Genomic DNA, 12863 nt, shown 5'->3' with positions numbered 1-12863 from the left:
ATTTTTACGATTGGATCCAGATCAACTGCGACCCTGACCTGGATGAAGTGTTTACTGAATATGAATGAAGAATATTCAGATTAAGTGTAAATATGGGTGTCCTAAAAGGTGGCCTGCAACTTGATTTGTGAACATATGTGAACATGATTTGTGAACATATTTACTATTTAAACAACCCACATCGGTGAGGGTGCAGGTACAATTCAGTGCTCATAGAGTTCTGCAGAGATTACACAGCATTACACAGATCTATTAACAACATCTATTAAAACCATCAAGATTACAAGAAAGATCTGCTTGTTTTAAATTCATGTTACTAAACTTTTATTTTATCTTCGTCATCTTCTTCTTCTTCTTCATCTTCTTCTATGATTTGTTTAATAAAATGATTTATTTTATGAACATAATCCAGTGTAACTATTCAAGCATTGTGCTCATCATTTAAATTATGGCTACTGAAACCATGCAGCTTTTTATTTCTGAACCTCCAGCTGACAAAATGTATAACATTTTGGATCAAATATAATTTTTTTTATTTTATTTTTTTAGTGCTGACATTATAAATCATACATCTGTATTTCCACATGCTCGGGATTTATGGTTTGATTGAGTGTGGCTTACTGTCTGCTGGGTTATACAAAAAAAAGGTAGTTATAGCAAATTGCCTGTAGGATTGAATGAGTCCTGATTTGCGTATAGACTGGATCCAGCACGTCCCTGACAGGATAAAGCATCTATTAAAAATTAATGAATTGATCAGTCTGACCTTAATAAATAATCCTGTACCTTTTGAAGCTTTACCACAAGCTAAATAAAGATACAAATGATGTAAAACTTCAGCAGCAAATAAATGTACTGTACACTCTGGTGCCTTTATTTCTAGGAGCGTAAACCTACTTTGAAGGTTTGGAATAATTCAGTAGTAAAATATACCATTGATAATGTTCGGTGGTTATTTCCATCATTAAAAAAAATTATGAATAAATGACACACCCATTGGCTATGCATCATATACGTGTGTCAATCCCTAGACCCCACTTTGATCATGATTGCTTTATAACATTAAGCAAAAACAGCAAAGTGTTGGACGTAAAGTGTGTATTCTGTATAGTGTATAGACTCAGCAGTTTAACATCACTAAGTGGCTTAAGATCAAGTCAAATCAATGCTGGAAATCACCTAACACATGTACGGATGGATCATTTCGTCTCTCAACCCTGTGGCCTTATTGACTAACTGCACTCAGCTGCTTGTTTCAGAGGGACAAGTTTGATTCAATAACTAGACGTCTGAGCTCCGTCAATCCCGATCGTTACCTCAGCCCTATTAGTCTCATTTATGATGCAGACGGAGAGCAGGCATGTCACATGACATTACAGAGGGCCATGTCCATGGAGATGGCATGTGCACCATGCATGAATGCTCGCGATTAGATTATTGATTCTGAATGGCACAAACGTTTGAGGGGGAAGAGCTGCAGCCCCTTTATCACAAGCAGTATCTTAACAAGGCAATAAATCTAATAAAGTTCCTCATGACATTACTTATCCTATACAGCGCCTTTCTTGCGTGCTCTTTTTTCATTTGTAGGAGGTATTAAATAATTTAACTTTTGTATCCATGCTAAATTTGCATGCATAAATTTACAAAATGCTCTCTTCTTAAGCAGACTACAGTTACAAGAAGCAACAGTTCATCCACTTTTCCCCAAAGCTCCATGGCTTGCAGGCCTGTACCTCACACTACAAGCAAATTCCTCTGAAGACTGTAGATCTGGACAATGGTGCCTGTGGTCTCTGGAGCCTTGTTGGAGGGATAGATGTTCTGTCTGGCCTGGTATTTTGAATCTTCACTCCAGCCTCTAAATGCACTGACCTTGCAGATGTGTCCCACTCCTCTACTCTCATCTAAAGGAAGTACCGGTACCAGAGGAACACAAACGAAATCGTCTCCCCCGGGGAGTCCACAACCTTTTAACCTCTCTACTAAAAAAGCATATTGCCTTCTTCCTAGCCAGGAGCTGATGACACAGAGAATACAGAATAAGATTATAAACCAATGTTCCCTCTGGACTTTTCCTTCTTTTCTTTTCTGTCTCTGTGAATCAAATTGTAACCTTGGCAGAATTCTAGACCAAATGTTTTGGGTAGATGGGGTAGAAATGTACATTTCAGTGACTCCACTATTTTCTCTGATTTTATGGAAGCTTGTCTCTTCCTGTTGTCTCCCCTATAATTATACAGTCTGTTCCGGTTATCCAGAGGAAGTGCTTACAAAGCTTCTTTCATAGCTTGTGGAAAAATGTACAGGAATGGTGTATATAGAGATTTAGCATATATAGAGATGTTGCCCCTCAACTTTATCATGTCTCCAAGGTATGCATTGTTATGTCATGCATGGGTCAAACATTTCATGTTCTTAGGGAGGATGTTTACTGTAAACAGTGTACACTGACTTTTTTTTTAATCTTTAAATATCCCCAGTCACTGACTGACTGAATAAACATTTTATACTGAAAAAAAGCCAGAGCTGTTCTCATGTTGCTCCGGGTCCTGCCTAGAGTCTGGGATGAACTTTGGAACAGATCGGGACCTCTGTCCCAGCATGGAGGAGCTCAGTGTGTGTTTGTGTGTGTGTGTATAAGTGTGTATAAGTGTGTGTAAGTGAGTGTGTGTGTGTGTGTGTGTGTGTGTGTGTGTGTGTGTGTGTGTGTGTGTGTGTGTGTGTGTGTGTGTGTGTGTGTGTGTGTGTGTGTGTGTAAGTGTGGTCAAACGGCTGGAGCTTCGTCCTGGGAACTTTAACCTTTAACACATATGTGCACACACACCATGCCCTGCAGCAGAGCTTCATACTGCTCTTGTCTCTATAGATTTTTCAACCTGGAAAAATCATTGAAGCATTTTCTCTTTTCTGTGAACACTCAGCGGTCTACCCAACCCTCTTCTTGCTACACAGCTGTCTTGCATTTGGTTTGAGCCAGGAATAAAGCAGGAAGTGGAACTTAAACAAGAAATAGAGGGGGGAAAAATCTCAAGACCATGATGGTTCTTCAGTTCCCTTGCACTGCACTTTTCCATCTACTCTGTACACCTGAATCATCCTGGAGAGTAAAGTGGATATGTTAGAACTGGAAAAAGAACATGCTAGGAAACACTCCTGTCAGTTATCACGGATTATCAAGGTAGGCACTAAGCTGGACATGAGTACTTGTGACACCACACACACTCGGTCAAGCTATGACTGAAGCTTTTCCTAATCAATCTCCAAACCAACAAAGTTTTGCTTTTACCTTCTGAAAAGGCCATTAGGAGAACAACACAGTAGACTAACACATTTTCTATTTATCACTGGGCCACTGAATGAATAACTCCCTGTTCCCTGTTTAAAGAGTTAGCACACATTTAATCACTCTGAGTAAGGCATAGATGAAGCCACCTTGCTAAATTAATTATTACAGATTAGAAACACTGCTTCCTCATTTAGTCACACTAGCATCTATGAGTGGGAACAAGTCTGGCTCAATGAATGCCAGCAAAACCAGCATTAGAGTCTAAATTCTAATATTTCAGCTTTTCAACTTAAGCTTAAAAGTCTGACCATATAAGATTTAAAATAAAAAGCATCACTAACTAATAATAAAAATTGTGTAAAAGAACAGCCTGATAAACAAGAACAAATGATCCCAAATATATTTTTTCTTAAAATGCAGTCTCCCTTGTGTCATTGTAGAGGATTTTATACTAATTATTCTTTCTATATACTGTATATGATACACTGTATATCAGTGGAGAAGGATTTGGCCATTTTTTTCCCCACAGGCTTACTTACAGTAGTACTTTGTGCCCAGCTTCTGCCCCATGAGATGTTGAGCAACACAGCTCCTCTTGTTCTTCTTGTGTCTTGGTGCTACCGGAGGTCTCAAGATGAGATACACTTGAAAGCAATGTGGGGAAGCAGCTGCAGCAGACATTTGCAGGTGAATAAATACCACACAAAAGCGGTGTGGCAGATGCGTGTGTGTCTGTATGGGAGGCTGCTTACAAGTCACAAAAGATAATCAGGAACATGGGGGCTTTGGTGGTCATGACTGTGACACGCAAGAACCTCCACTGGAATACTTGTTCATGGTTGTTTAGAAAGTTGACTGTTGACCTTTCAGAAGCAGTGTATATAATATCTGTGAGCTATTAAGACCCTTTGCCTAATATTTTGATTGCCTAGAAGTGGACAGTGCCATGCTTGATCCATTGCTCATCTACAGACAACCCGAATATGGTTATGAACACTCTATAGCTATTGGTATCTTGTTGTATTATTTCATTCATTCATTCATTTTTTACCGCTTATCCGAACTTCTCGGGTCACGGGGAACCTGTGCCTATCTCAGGCGTCATCGGGCATCAAGGCAGCATTGTTGTATTAATTATTGCAATTTATTTCTTCTTCCAAGAACAAGAAGACCATATTCTTAAAGGTCATATTTTCAAAACAATATGTCAACGAGTGTTAGTTTGGTAGATCTTGATCTGTAGGCCAGAGGCTTTATAAGACAAGCTGGGTCAACCTGAGCGAGCTACCAACCCACTGAACTTTCAGCAGTCCCATGACAATTCTAACTATCTTCTCGTTCCATGTGTGGAGCACAAAGTTCACTGCAAGTGCAGCAAAAAATAGAAAGAGACACCTGTGTGTATGCGTCTGTTCTGAAAAGCATCAGCATTACGATCAACTATGCAAAACAGGACAGACAGGATTCTTACTTAGACAGGAAGGTTATGCCTTCAGATTCAGATAGTGACAATATGAAGCTTGGAGTCTTGTGAAAGAATGAAGGTAGCTACAGTTCTCTGGAAGTGCATGTTTTCTCAAAGGTTTTGTAATGTCCTTGAATATGGAGGTATTTATAATACATAAAATCACAAGTGGTAATTTACATCCCTTGATTTTACTGTGAAACTGAGGAAGGTTTTCTATAAGTATATTCTGACTCAGACCTTAATTTCTTCTGTTGTAGTCGTTTCTGGTGGATATTGTAAAGTTTAAAATGAAGGATCTTCTGGTGCAATAAACTGTGTTGAGTTCAGATTCTAGGCCCATAACACTCTAATGAATAGCTAAGTATCAACCAGCCTATTAAAAACCATCTACTAGGCTCTGGAGCAGACCTCCTGACTACAGCAGTACTTCATATCAGAATAACCCTGGGACAGAAGCATGATGACACAGACTAAGACTTCCTGATACATATGGTGTTAAAATAATACTTTATTGATCATATTCTAATTCTTTTCTACAATTCAGTGCAGTTCTTACACTGAAGTACAATAATGGAGTCACTCAGGGAGGGGATGTCTGTATATGGCCACAAACTCATCTCATCCACTCAATTAGGCCAAGCAGAGGAGAACAGACAGCTCTCTCATGGAGGAAACGTAGAAAAAGGCAGGCAGACAATGTCTGTATTTAGCTCTCCGTCTGCCTCCTGATTTCTTCCACTCTGCTTGCTTGATGCTGCTTCTCTCTTTCTCTTTATCTCTCTCTCTCTCTCTCTCTCTCTCTCTCTCTCTCTCTCTCTCTCTCTCTCTCTCATTCTCTCTCTCTCTATGACGTGTTGGGGCTGGGCGTCTACAGATGCCTGCAGCCCAGAGGAAGTGAGATTCGGTGGAAGGGATGAGGGGGTGGGTGAGAAAGTAAAGCTCCTGGGATGGTGAGAGTCCTTTGGGCCAGCCCCCTCATGCTTTCTGCAAAATAAACTAACAGTGTATGTCCACTGGATGTGGGAGGCCAGCCTCCACTTTCCACTTTATCATAGTCCGATCCACAGCCAGGCCGCAAAGAGAAGATGCCAGCTACAGAGGTAGTTGAGTGAGGAACTGAACATGTTGCATGAGTAAAGTAATTGGTCATATGCATTTGAATCTGCACCTGTTTGGGTAAAGGCCTGTACAATCCCATTATACAAAGGGACCAAGTGGCCAGTTAAATGTTAAACCGCTTGTCCAGACTCCTAATTCATAGCCTTTACCCTGTACCATTACGGTTCTCTTACCCACGTTTTCATCATTTCCATTCCCTTCCTCTATATCTCTTACCCACTCTCTTTACAAGGTTGGCAAAACATTCTACATTTAGCAACATCTGTATAAGAGACGTAAGTGGACGGTGAGTTCCTTTTCTCTGGAGCACCTGTGTAAAAGTGAGGTCAAGCACAGTTCAGCTCTGCACCTCCTTTCCAGACTTTTTCTCCTGTGTTCTGGCTCTATCACACTTGCTGTTTGTCGAAAGCCTCTTAAGACTTCTGTGCAGGCCCCAGTACAGGATAGGAGCAAATGAGGAATTCAGCCTGCTAAAGCTTGAGCTTGATCAAAGCTGCCCCAGTCTGCAGCCTTACTCAATGTAATTAGGACTGCAGCCATGCAAGCTTTCCTTTGCCCATAACGTCCAGCTCCTAGTTTGTTTAAGAAATAATTACTGTGCTGGTTACGAATGCCACTCTCAATACTGAAGCTTGCTTTAATATTAATGTCAGTGGGACATGTGGAATCAAAGCTTAGCTGTGTTTCAGCACTACCATCAGAAAGTGGGAGTGTGAGACAAGTTGGCCTGCTTTGATGCTCTCCTTCGCTTCACAGTCCAGCGACCACATTGTTATTCCTTAGCTGTTCTGCTGGTAATGAGATTTCCAGGCAAGTTGAATCCATGTTTTTCTTGTCCTGACTTATGAAACATAAGATGTACTACTTTGTCCCCCTTCCCAAAAAAAGCAATGTAATAATAGCCCACTGCAGTCTCTCTATCCCATCATTATTCATCAGCCACACCAGCATTTCACAAATCTACATGGACCTTCTCCTGGGCTTGGACAATGTCACTCTTCTCTCACACACAAACGGGCCAGCAACTGCAACAGCAGCAGGAGCCACTTCTGTGATCCCATACAGAGAAACCGCTCAGGGACCGGCTGCAGTTACTGCCAAAGGCAACGGCAGTGAACACAAGTAAAAATGGAGATTGTATATTCCCTAGGCTGTAGTGAAACCATGCAGAGGGAAGTGGGTAAAAGTAAACAAGGCAACTAGTGGAAAGCAAAAAAACGATAATGCTGAAATTGTTATCCCTTAAAAAAAAAAAGACTGACGAAATTTAAGTGACCTGTTGGCCTTTCCCACAGACATTACAACCCCAGGCATGAAAGCCTGCATGCTAGCTCATCTGCTTTTGTGTGCACTCAGTTAGATCCAATACTTATATATGCTATTTATCACCAATAATCCTTCTGAGGAGCTACTCAGTTTGAAATAGATTAAGTATGGCAGATCAGGGATGGATCTAAATCTCTGAAAAAACCCAAATGCTAAGATAAGAGCTGCTGACTGCTGGTTTAGGAGACAGTGTCTCTGACATGCTAATTTGTCACAGCATTAAAGAATCTATGAGATGTTGTAGATATCCAGTATATAAGTACAGCTATAAATGCACTGTGGCTGAAGTCAAAGACACCACAAAAATTGATGACAACCATTAAGAAGAAGCAGGAGAAATCGACCTCTTTATGTGAAGGCTATCAGAAAGACATTTATAGCGTATGAACAGCAATGGCCGACATTGTGGCAAAACATGACTCTGATTTGGATTTCAACTGCTCTTTACCCACAGACTGTGGAACAATCTGTGGTTAGCACCAACGGTGATAGTTGACACATGACACTTCTTTCCATTGTGGGTTTTTGAAAAGGTGACGTGAAAGAGCATAGAAAATGAAAACCATTACATGCTGGTTTGATTTCAGCTCCCTGGATATCAGCTGCTTTGGGTCTCTTTCTACAGCTTTCCTAAAGTGTAGATGTGTGTTGCTTGTTAAAAAAAGAGTTTTGGACATACAGTAAATATGACTGGACAGGAGTCTTAATGGGGAAACATCTGTACCTTTTTATTAGATGTTTTTCCTGGGAAGCTGTTGGTGGTGAACCTTTAACTAGTTTTTAGTGTAAAGCTTTGAAAATACATATTCATGGTATATTAAAAAAAGGTACCACAGATACAGTACAGTGGATTCTCATAAATGATAATGCCACCCGTATATATCTCTCTTTTACTAATATCTCACCCTGACCAAATGTAATTACTATAATATCAATGCTCACTCTTGCCAGATTTCCATTTTTTTGCCCCCTCTCACAGTCTAAAGTCCAGAGCTGTTACAGATTTACAACTTGGAAAGGAGCTTTTGAAAGAGTATTATAACAAGAGCTGGCTTAATCTGAGCTGAATAGGCTTTATCCAAGTGAAACACTGTCCTGCTAACTGCTTTGATTATGTTCTGCGCTCTTTTCTCTCTGTTTAATACCTTGTGCTTATCAGAAAGAGAAAGAGAGAGAAACAGAGAGAGAGAGAGAGACACAGAGAGAAACAGACATTGTAAAGAATGTTACGATTGTGTTGTAATGTGATAACATTTTTGAGAATTTGTTTGAGACACCTCCAAATGTTAAAAAAAAAATGAAAAAAAGGACTATAGTGTCCACTGAATTCAGCAAAAACAACTATACAACTTAGATAGTAGTTGATAGACTCCCTTGCTGTGTTGCAGATCCTTTGGGTCCTGTGGTAGAACCTGCTTTGAGAAGCACACATCTGAATGTATGCTGTATCTCCATCATTGAGTATTTAAAGGCTTCAGCATAAACTCAGATGATGAGGTCATTTACGAGTTGCTCAGAAGCTCCTGGTTACACAATTCCAAATTGACTGTATATGTCTGTATAAAGGACATTATATAATCCCACTTTCCGGTGTTAATAATAATTTATATTCACAATCTCTCGAGTCACCCAAATGACGATGGATTCCCTTTTGAGTCTGGTTCCTCTCAAGGTTTCTTCCTCATACCATCTTAGGGAGGTTTTCCTTGCCACAGTCACCTCAGGCTTACTCATTAGGGATAAAAAGAGATAAATTCAAACAAAGATACATAAACATTTTTATATAAAACTGCTTTAAGAAAATGTCCATTGTTAAAAGCGCTATACAAATAAAATTTAACTGAATGACCAGCACTCTGCTTATGTTAATTAATTATTATAATTTTTTAACACTATCTGCTTTAGATCTGTGCAACACATTTCTTCACTGGCTTCTCAGAAAAAAGCTAATAAAAATCTACCCTATTAAAAAACTGGTATGAGACAGGCTGTTGTCTGGCAGTAGTGAAAAGGAAGTATGTGGTGTGTCAGACCTGAGACATTAATTTTGTGTGTGTGTGTGTGTGTGTGTGTGTGTGTGTGTGTGTGTGTGTGTGTATGTGCATGTCTGGAGGATGACTCGATTCCCCTGAGTGACTGAGTGTGCACATTGGGTGTGGCACACCATGTTCTGTATACGTTTAACCAGCCCTCTGCAAGTTCTCTTTCTATCTCACTCTCACACACACGCACATTCATACACACACCTTATTGCTTAGGCTACACCCTATAACCCTCCATTCAATATTGGCTCAGAAACAGTATGAACTATGGCTGTGGCAGTATAGTATTAAAGCAATGTAGCATGACTGAAAATTTGGAAAAAGACAAACAAACCTTGAAATAACAGCATGCTATTATGTTACAGCATGGTATATAATACTGTATATTTAGGGTCATTTTATTTCCTTTTTAATTTAACTACTTTTAAACTACAGAGTGAGACCTTTACAGAATTCTCACTGTAAATTCTGTAGCCTATGTAGGGTGTAGATCATTCTATGATCACTTGGAAGTGAAACACAACCATTGTTAGCACAACTTGCTAGCAAAAATGTTAGCCAAATTTCCATTTAAATATGTGAAAAACTTTTTTTTTACCTCAATTTTGCCAAGTTAGATGTGACACGGACAACATTATGAAAGCACAAAATTATGAGCGGCATTTGAACGCACAGATAAAAACAAAGCTAAAACAAAGCTTATTTAAAATTAAATCCTGTCCCTTAGAGAATTGATCTGAGTTTATTTACCGTTTTTTTTTTCAAACACAAGGTTGGCACTGACATACCAAAAAGTATGACTTGTATGGTGTTTTTTTAATGTTTATTTAAGGCAAAGTCTGAACATCTTCTAAAAGAGCAATGGTCTGTCTGATCGTGTGACGTACACATGCCAAAAAAGCCTGACTGATCTGTCAGATCCTCATCATGAGACCGTTCTTTGCCACGACAAAAGCCACGAAACTTACATGACCTTCCCATTGCATTTAGGAAACAAACTACCATTTCAGTATCGAAACAGATTAAAGGCTGCAGGATGAACAATGTGAAAAGTGGGCGTGAATGGAAGCACCCAACCAGATTCTTCTGTGACACTGTGTAAATTAGGGACACGCACATCACTAACAAAGCCTACTTTGTGGTGTGGTGTCATTTCATGAACTACAGATGACACAAGTTCTTGGAGGGTTGCGCAAAAGCATACACGCTGTCAGTAACTTCTGTGCTCTCTCCAAAAAAAAAATCATGAAAAATCTAGATTTGTGCTGGTTTGGATGAATCGGGCTGAAGTCACCTTGACATCTTGGCATTTTCCAAGTATTTTGACTGGCAGGACAAAGAGCTTACTGTGTAGATGTTGAAAGAAGGCTGAAAAACGACATGCTAGTGAACAGACTTCCTTCTCCTTTGTTTTAATAACCTTTGATAAAGAATTTGACAGGCATAGCTATCAGTGAGGTTGCATGGTTGAGTTGCACAGTAATAGCTGTTTTGGCAGAAGCTATACTCTAGCCATGTGGCTTATGCTGACCCTCCCAGATCAATACGGGGCTTTTGGATATTGACTGTTGAGAGTACTGTGCTATTTGTAATGATACAGAGAAGGAGAGAAAGAGACGGAGAGACAAGTCGACGACATCAGCTCCCATTACCCATGGTACCGCCCCTCTAATTAAACAAGCCTGAGCTCTCCTGGGATCTAAAGGAGAGAGGAGTCTAAACATCCCAATCTCCTGTCTCCTTTACACATGAACATATTCCTAAACCCAGACACTATCTTTTTATTTCCTTCCAGGAAACATCTCCAACTCCTTATCAAATATGAGAGAGAAAGAATGTCATAAAAAATGTCATAAATAATTAGTGATGGCCTTGAATCCATCCACAGTGCTGAGTGGAAAGACAAGGCCCTTTAAGCATCTTCAGGGGGTCCACATAAAGAGGACACACATGACTGAAACCCAGGCCTGCTGGCCCCTGGGTGGGGGATGGGCCTGGTGTAACATGGTGCTGGGTTTCCTGTTGACTTTTTGTGTATACATTGTGCATGTATGCGTGAGCTTGGTTGGGATTAACCTATTATCAACCTCTGGTGCCATCTGCTAGGGACTCTGCAAAAATGTCAACCATCCAGAGTATACAGTAGCGTGTTTTCCATCAGAACAGCATACAAAAATGTGCCATGTGCCTTGCTGACTGTGGGGGATATGCTATGGATCATTGTCTGTGAGGAGAACCTGGATTGGAATAGATATTTGACACATGTAGTGATGCATCTGTGTACATTAAAAAATGGGGATCCCTGCCATTCTGATGTGGTGTAATATAGACGCTGGGGGAACAATTTTAAGGGAAGATAAAAGCTTTAATTTACCAATCTGTCCATGAGCCTCAAGCTTTCAACAACATTTGAGTGCTACCTAATGCCCTCAATACACTCGCTCTACTGAGCTCGTAATGTCCATCAAGCACCCGAGTCAAATGACTGATGATTTCATCCCCTTCAGTGTTCAACCATAACCCGTTCTTTCTTATCGGCTGCTATAAAAAGATCAAAGAGCCAGTGCTAGTAACGTGTGCGTTAATGAAAGCGAGACGCAGCTGATGCAACACAGAGGCAAGGCTACCGCAATCCATGCTGCGGAGTTCTGTTTCTCAGAGGATGACTTGTATGAATTATGCATCCATAAGAAGCAATTTCTTTCTCTCTGTTGCCCAGTATCTTTACACAGAAGAGACAGACAGAGATGAAAGATATATTTATAGCAATTTCAAAGGTTGACACATGACCTTCTTTACATCAGTATACTTCAAGTCTCACTATAGGCTACAGGTCTTACATTCTGCACTCACTTTGAATTATGATCAGCGTTGTCATTGTGTTTGTGCCACACAGTGAAAAGCTCGATCAGCCAATCAGAGTTAGAATCACAGCAGAACTGGTCATAGAAGGATACTTGCTGCTTACCAGTCCAACCGACCAGTGTTGTCTGTGTTGGCTATAGTGCTAATTAAAGCTTGTTAGGTTCCTGTCTACTCATTTGATTAGCTGAGCAGTGCCCATATGTACTATAACCGCAAGGCTGATTTATTTGGTTTAACAACAATCGTGCTCATGAGATCATATTAAACTGCCTTTTCATCATCTTTATGTTGCACATCACTAAAATACTGTAGATGACATATGACATACCACCGGTGTTTAGCTTTATTGTCATTTGCTTGGATGAGGCTTAGAAAAGCTCCACTGTGGGTCTATTCTTTTAATCCGACCAAGCTGTTTATTTGACTAATTATTTAAAAAGTGTATAGATTCAGTAAATCTAGAATGAGGATGGTGTCTGCTTGTATGAAACTAGAAAAGGCATGCACCCACAACAGCACTTTCTCTATGATGATGATGCTACATCATGATATCTTCATGTGTTTGTGTGTGTGTTGGTGGTTAGAGGAAGAGCAGTGCAGAGTGGTTTGGATGGCTTTGGAAGTCTGGTTAAAACCACCAACAACAATTACAGTGACTTGAACAGCTGTACTGCACTGTATTCATTCACATAATACATACTGAAGAATTCAGAAAGAATACATCTCCACTTAAGTAATACACACTGATCCAGCT

This window comes from Tachysurus fulvidraco, chromosome 8 (genome assembly GCF_022655615.1).
Source record: "Tachysurus fulvidraco isolate hzauxx_2018 chromosome 8, HZAU_PFXX_2.0, whole genome shotgun sequence".
NCBI lineage: Eukaryota > Metazoa > Chordata > Actinopteri > Siluriformes > Bagridae > Tachysurus > Tachysurus fulvidraco.
Note: the sequence above shows the minus strand (reverse complement) of the source record.